This window comes from Penaeus vannamei, chromosome 21 (genome assembly GCF_042767895.1).
Source record: "Penaeus vannamei isolate JL-2024 chromosome 21, ASM4276789v1, whole genome shotgun sequence".
NCBI lineage: Eukaryota > Metazoa > Arthropoda > Malacostraca > Decapoda > Penaeidae > Penaeus > Penaeus vannamei.
The window spans coordinates 6,822,925-6,830,424 of record NC_091569.1 but is presented as its reverse complement, the minus strand read 5'-3'; the positions used below and the strand labels follow the sequence as shown (position 1 = coordinate 6,830,424).

The 7,500-nt window shown below is 37.3% G+C and overlaps 1 non-coding gene across 1 annotated transcript; it reads right to left on the bottom strand.

The window, feature by feature from the left end:
* Positions 1-389: 389 nt before the first annotated feature.
* TRNAE-CUC (transfer RNA glutamic acid (anticodon CUC)) lies at positions 390-461 on the bottom strand. Its single transcript has one exon. It is a non-coding gene; the product is annotated as a tRNA-Glu (tRNA).
* Between the last annotated feature and the right edge of the window lie 7,039 nt (positions 462-7,500).

The window sequence follows — 7,500 nt, the reverse complement described above, 5'->3', positions numbered from 1 at the left end:
TCTCTTCTCTCTCTTCTCTCTCTTCTCTCTCTTCTCTCTCTTCTCTCTCTTCTCTCTCTTCTCTCTCTCTCTCTCTCTCTCTTCTACCTTTTCTAATCCGTCTTGATTTTTCTTTCTCTTCATCACGTGTTCGTCCTCTTCTTCCCCCACCCATTCTTTGCTTCTCATATCGCTAATTCAGTCATGTGATTATGAGAGGACTAACAGCATAAACACTAACAAACAACAAAACAAACAAAAAATACATCAGACACTCCAACCCCTTCATACTCCTTCGCATTGTAAACACCGGAGAAAGAGACAGAAACAAACGTAGAAAGATATATGGAACGGAAAGTAAGTAGATAGAAATACAAACATAAATTCATGCATAAAAAGGAGTAGAATGTCGTATCCGTCGGGGATTGAACCCGAGTCTGTCGCGTGAGAGGCGACCATGCTAACCACTACACCACAGAGACATACAATTAAGATTAATTTCCCTAATAGTAAATTGTGGTTTTTACGGGCACACTTATATTACATGTGTATGTGATGTTACATACGTTATTGTATACCTACCCATAGCACTGAAAATTGTCCAATCTTTAAAAATCTACCTTCTTATCTCAACTAAGCATTATTATAAAGAGAAATCCTGGAGAAAAAAATATAAAGCACGAGCCCTTTTTCTTTCTTTTTGTGTCTTAATTATCTAATAAAAAAACTGCCTATCTTTCTTCTTATCTCAGCTAAGCATGCTGTTGCCATTATCGTTATTATAATTACTTTTCATAGACTTCCAAATCGACAATCCCATTTGAATACGTATTTCGATATTACCAGTGAGCCAAATAGTTTATTTACAGGTGTTACCACTCTCGCTTGCAAGTGTACATTTATTTGTCGAAATTTGTGGTTAAAGGAATAAGCAGTAATGTTATTAATATATATATTGCCGTGGATATTGTTCCGGCACCGGATTTTATAACAGTTTGGTTATTCGTCCGGCATACATGCGCACTAACTATTTGCGCGCAAACACACTCGCGCATTAGCCTTGCGTACAATCTTTGGCGCTGTCTTTGTGTTCATTGTTCATGGCTAAGGGTCGATCATCAATTATGGATTCCTTCGAAGTTGGAACTAAGTTTGCCAGTTTTGCTGATGTGAAGGACAGCTTGACCAAATTTCAAGAGAGAACTTTCGCACAGTTTTATGTCAAGGATTCAAGGACTGTTGCTGCGGCTTTGAAGCGAACACCGGATGAGAAAGTAAAGCCAGAGTTGAAGTTCTCCCACTTAGCGTTTGCCTGCATCGGGAAATGCGGCAATCGGGAGGGGGTCCGGATTAGGAGAGATTTTTGGTTGGTGTGTTTAGGATGCGGTTCACTCGCTCGTTCGTTCGCGCAACACCGTGTCGAATCATCCGGGCCGAATCTTCTTCGGAATCTTCTACATTTTTCAATTTCTTTATCATCTGAAATGCTATCCTTGGCTCGGATTTTCAATTTCCCACATTCATTTCCTTTTTAAAATGCTTGGTATGAACGAAATAACTCCCCTCCCCCCCCCCCTAACACCCGATTTCCCACGGGGACTATCGTTTATAGGCACGATAAAATCACAGAATAGGGATGATTATCACAGAATTGCCAAACCGTAGCAAATTTCCTAAGAAAAAAAAAATTATGTGGGCCCCTGCCGGAAAAAATAGCTCTTCAGTGCAGGCTTCCGACAAAAAAAAAAAAAAAAAAAAAAAAAAAAATGCTGGAAAATATTTTATCTTATTATTCAATACAGGCATTGTTAATGACAAAAATACCAACTTAAAATTTAATGCGAGATCAATTAGGTATAAATCGGTTAAAGGTAGAGATGAAAGAGAAGCTACATATATACAATATAATCTGGCTCTTTAAACATATTTTCATTTGATAAACATTTTTTTTTCTGTTACTTTTACTATCTCTTTTTTCGATGTTTTTTGCTCCCTAGCAAATGGAGAGAAAGAGAAAGAAAGAGAGAGAGAGAGATGGAGAGAGAGAGAGAGAGAGAGAGAGAGAGAGAGAGAGAGAGAGAGAGAGAGAGAAAGAGAGAGAGAGAGAGAAAGAATGAGAGAGAGACAGAGAGAGAGATTTTATGAATACTAAATTGCAATTGATAAAGTGATGATGCCATGGATATCATAATCATAGATGTGAATGTAAACAGGCATAGCATTTTAACGGTCGTATTTCTTAGAAGCGAATGCATGCAATTTATCCCTAATAGTTCCAGTACTTCTTTGCCATTCTTCTGGTTGGATAATAATCCTTATAATGGGCTTTTCAACGATGAAAAGGAGGGTAATGTGTTAAGTATCTATTGGTTTGATAATGATAATGGTAATTGTAATGATTTTAATCATAATACTTAGAATATTATCAATGAAAGTAATGATGATGATAACATTGGCTGGTATACAGTAATCTACTCATCATAGAAAATGGGCAGAAGTAAAAGAAAAACGGGGAAGCACAGTGTTGGGAACCTGCCCTAATACTTTTCCGCCTTTTATCAATATCTATTAATATATACCTATCAATTAATCTATACTTATCTATATCTATCTGTTTATTTATATTTATCTCCCTCTCTTTCTTTCTCTCTCTCTCTCTCTCTCTCTCTCTCTTCTCTCTTCTCTCTTCTCTCTCTCTCTCTCTCTCTCTCTCTCTCTCTCTCTCTCTCTCTCTCTCTCTCTATATATATATATATATATATATATATATATATATATATATATATATATATATATATATATATACATATATGTATATATATATATATCATATTCATAGATGGGAATGTAAACAGACAGCATTTTAACGGTCGTATTTCTTAGAAGCGAAGGCATGCAATTTATCCCTAATAGTTCCAGTACTTTCTAGTTGGATTATAATCCTTATAATGGGCTTTTCAACGGTGAAAAGGAGGGTAATATGCTATTTACAGGTTTGATAATGATGATGGTAATTGTGATGATTATAATCATAATACTTAGAATATTATCAATGAAAGTAATGTTGATAACATTGGCTGGTATACAGTAATCTACTCATCATAGAAAATGGGCAGAAGTAAAAGAAAAACGGGGAAGCACAGTGTTGGGAACCTGCCCTAATACTTTTCCGCCTTTTATCAATATCTATCTATCTATACCTATCAGTTTATCTATATCTATCTATATCTATCTGTTTATGTATATTTATCTATATCTATCTATTTATCTCTCTCTCTCTCTCTCTCTCTCTCTCTCTCTCTCTCTCTCTCTCTCTCTCTCTCTCTATATATATATATATATATATATATATATATATATATATATATATATAAACAAATATAATAGAACTGTTCCCGTAAAAACTAAAATAAAAATATAATAAGATTCTCTTAAAGAATATATTTCTGTGGTGTAGTGGTTAGCATAGTCGCCTCCTACGCGACAGACTCGGGTTCAAATCCCGACGGATATTACGCTGGAACATTTTATGCATGAAATTCTGTTTGCATATTTACCTACTTACCTTCCGTTTCATATATCTTTATACTTTTGTTTCTGTCTCTATTTACACTGCGAAGGAGTAAGAAGGAAATGGAGGGATTGATTTTGTATTTTTTTTATGTGCTTTGTTGTTTGTTGTTGTTTGAAGAGAAAGAAGTAAAAATCAAGACGGAGTAGAAAAGGAAGAAGGAAGGAAAGAGGCAAAAGAAGAAGAACATTTTGTTTTATCATATTGCTTAATGTTATCTTCGTTCCACTTAGCCTGATTCAGATAAGAAATACAATTTCAAAGGAAAGAAGAATTCTCTCTCTCTCTCTCTCTCTCTCTCTCTCTCTCTCTCTCTCTCTCTCTCTCTCTCTCTCTCTCTCTCTCTCTCTCTCTCTCAATCTCTCTCTCTCTCTGTCCCTCTCTCTCTCTCTCTCTTTCTATTTATGGTGCATAATGAGATAAAATGAAAAGTAGACAAACCAGGCAGTACAGCTACCAAGGTGTGAAATACAGCTACTATTGCATTGAGACAGCTGAATCCTGTGCTAACCATATATCTTCTATTTTGTATGAGATGCATTTCTTGTTTGCATTTCATTTTATTTTCTCATCTATCTCTCATCCCTCTTTATTTGTCTCTCCTGCCTCCTCTTCGTTTTTATGCCATTCATGTCCTCTTTTTCTTTCCTTTAGAATTCTCTCTTCCTATATCCCATCTTCCCCCTTTCTCCCCTCTTTCCCTCTTCTCCCCTCTTTCGTTTGCTATTCCTTTTGCCCTGCTCTCCTTCGCTTTCCCTCTCATCCCAACCATCTTCATCCCTTATCTCCCCTCTCTCCTCTCTTCCGTTCGTCCTCTCTTCGCTCTTTTCCCCTCTCCTCATAACCACCTTTTTCTTCTTCCCCTCTCCTCCTCTTCCATTCTACTCCCTCCCATCTTCTCTTTCTCTTTTCTCTCTCCTAATCGCTATTTCTAAAACCCTACCCCCTTGTCCTCCCTTTCCCTTCTTTCTTCCTTTCTTTTCTCCTCTCCCATTTTCTCTTCTTTCCTCTCTTGTATTTAGTCCTTTTTTCCTCCTCCTCTTTTCTTATTTACTTTTCACTCACCCTTTCTCTCTTTGATTCCTTCTTTTCCTTCCCTCCCTTCTTTCGATCCCTCTCCTTCGTCCTTTCTCTCTTTTATTCCTTCCTTTCCTTCCCTCCTTTCTTTCGATCCCTCTCCCTCGTCCTTGTCACATCCCTCCTCATTTGTTTCTCTTGCCTCCTCTTCAATTTCATGCCCTTCAAATCCTCTTTTTCTTTCTTTTAAAATACTCTCTTCCTGTATCCCCTCTTCCCCTTTTCTCCCCTCTTTCGTTTCCTCTTCCTTGTGTGAGAGAGGTTCGAGATTGGCTTGCGCTGATGTCGGAAGAAGATAAGTGTTGGGTGCCAGCGCGTGTTGATCGGAGGGCCAAAGAGGGTGCCACTGACCCCGGTGATGACTTGAAACCTGTGATGACATGATGTGAAACCTGTGATGACATGATGTGAAACCTGTGATGATATGTTGTGAAACCTGTGATGACATGATGTGAAACCTGTGATGACATGATGTGAAACCTGTGATGACATGATGTGAAACCTGTGATGACATGATGTGAAACCTGTGATGACATGATGTGAAACCTGTGATGATATGTTGTGAAACCTGTGATGACATGATGTGAAACCTGTGATGACATGATGTGAAACCTGTGATGATATGTTGTGAAACCTGTGATGACATGATGTGAAACCTGTGATATGTTGTGAAACCTGTGATGACATGATGTGAAACCTGTGATGACATGATGTGAAACCTGTGATGACATGATGTGAAACCTGTGATGACATGATGTGAAACCTGTGATGATATGTTGTGAAACCTGTGATGACATGATGTGAAACCTGTGATGACATGATGTGAAACCTGTGATGACATGATGTGAAACCTGTGATGACATGATGTGAAACCTGTGATGACATGATGTGAAACCTGTGATGACATGATGTGAAACCTGTGATGACATGATGTGAAACCTGTGATGACATGATGTGAAACCTGTGATGATATGTTGTGAAACCTGTGATGACATGATGTGAAACCTGTGATGACATGATGTGAAACCTGTGATGACATGATGTGAAACCTGTGATGACATGTTGTGAAACCTGTGATGACATGATGTGAAACCTGTGATGACATGATGTGAAACCTGTGATGACATGATGTGAAACCTGTGATGACATGATGTGAAACCTGTGATGACATGATGTGAAACCTGTGATGACATGATGTGAAACCTGTGATGACATGATGTGAAACCTGTGATGATATGTTGTGAAACCTGTGATGACATGATGTGAAACCTGTGATGACATGATGTGAAACCTGTGATGACATGATGTGAAACCTGTGATGACATGATGTGAAACCTGTGATGATATGTTGTGAAACCTGTGATGACATGATGTGAAACCTGTGATGGTTTGAAACATGAAACTGTGATGACTTGAAACTTGAAACTGTGATGACATGATGTGAAACCTGTGATGACATGATGTGAAACCTGTGATGACATGTTGTGAAACCTGTGATGACATGATGTGAAACCTGTGATGACATGATGTGAAACCTGTGATGACATGATGTGAAACCTGTGATGACATGATGTGAAACCTGTGATGACATGATGTGAAACCTGTGATGGTTTGAAACATGAAACTGTGATGACTTGAAACTTGAAACTTGAAACGTGTCTTCGCGATAAATGGAGGGAACAATGGAGGCAAACTGCGAGAGAAGAGGGAATGGGCAGAAAAGAGGAGAGGAGAGGGAGTAGGAAGGAAGAGGAGGATAAGGGTAGGAGAAAGAGGTGGTTATGAGGAGAGGGGAAGAGAGCGAAGAGACGACGAATGGAAGAGAGGAGGGAAGGGAAATTAGAGATAAACAAGATGGTTAGGGTAAGAGGGAAAGCGAAGGGGAGGAGGGGAAAATGAAGAGGAAACGAAAGAAGGGAAAACGGGGAAGAGAGGATATAGGAAAAGAGAAATTGAAAGGAAAGAGAGTAGCTGGAGAACATGCAAATGAGGAGAGAGGACAGAGAAAAGATGAGAAAATGAATATTTCTGTTTGTATATTTTGCTTATATTTCCACGTGTTTTCCCAATCTTTTTTTTTTTTCTTGCTTCGTTTGTTTTTGTTTCAGTCTTCCTATTTTTACACATCGAGCTTCTCCTTCTCCATCTTTCCTGCTTCTTATCATTCATGTTATTTCTATCCTTTTCCTCTTCATTCCCATATTGTTAATATTATTATCATTGTTATTGTTATTGAGAAGATTATGGTTATTGTTATCATTACTGTTGTCATTATATAAAATTGTTGTTGATATCATTATTGCTATTGTTATTATTATTACAATTATTATTATCATTATCTTTATTATTGTTATTATTGTGGCTTTCATTATTTTCATAATTATTGTCATTGTTATTATTGCCATCATCATTGCCATTATTGGAAATTATTTCTTAAATAGGATAAGATACAGAAAAAATAATGAACAATTTATCTTTGATGTCATCAGTAGAAGGAAATATATATAGAAAAGAATATAAGTTTCTGCACCCGGCACTCTCTGAAGATGAAATTTTTGAAGATATTTTAATTGTTTTACTTATTACTTGTGACGTTGTTTAATATTTGAGTTACAAAAGTTTCTATAAAAATGTGTTTAATTTTCTCTAGTCTGCTTCTTCGGATAAATCTTGCATCGGAAAGGCAGATTCGTGTTTTCTTTTCTTTCCCTTTTTTGCACTATTATTTCGTTCACTCTGAATCTTGAATCTTGCGTTATTTGTGTCGAAACACTCTGCAACTTTCTCTCTTTTATCGGTATCCTTCCCATTCTCCCTCACCCTTATCTCCTTTTCTCTTTATCAACTCTTCACTCCCACCTCTTTCTCCATCT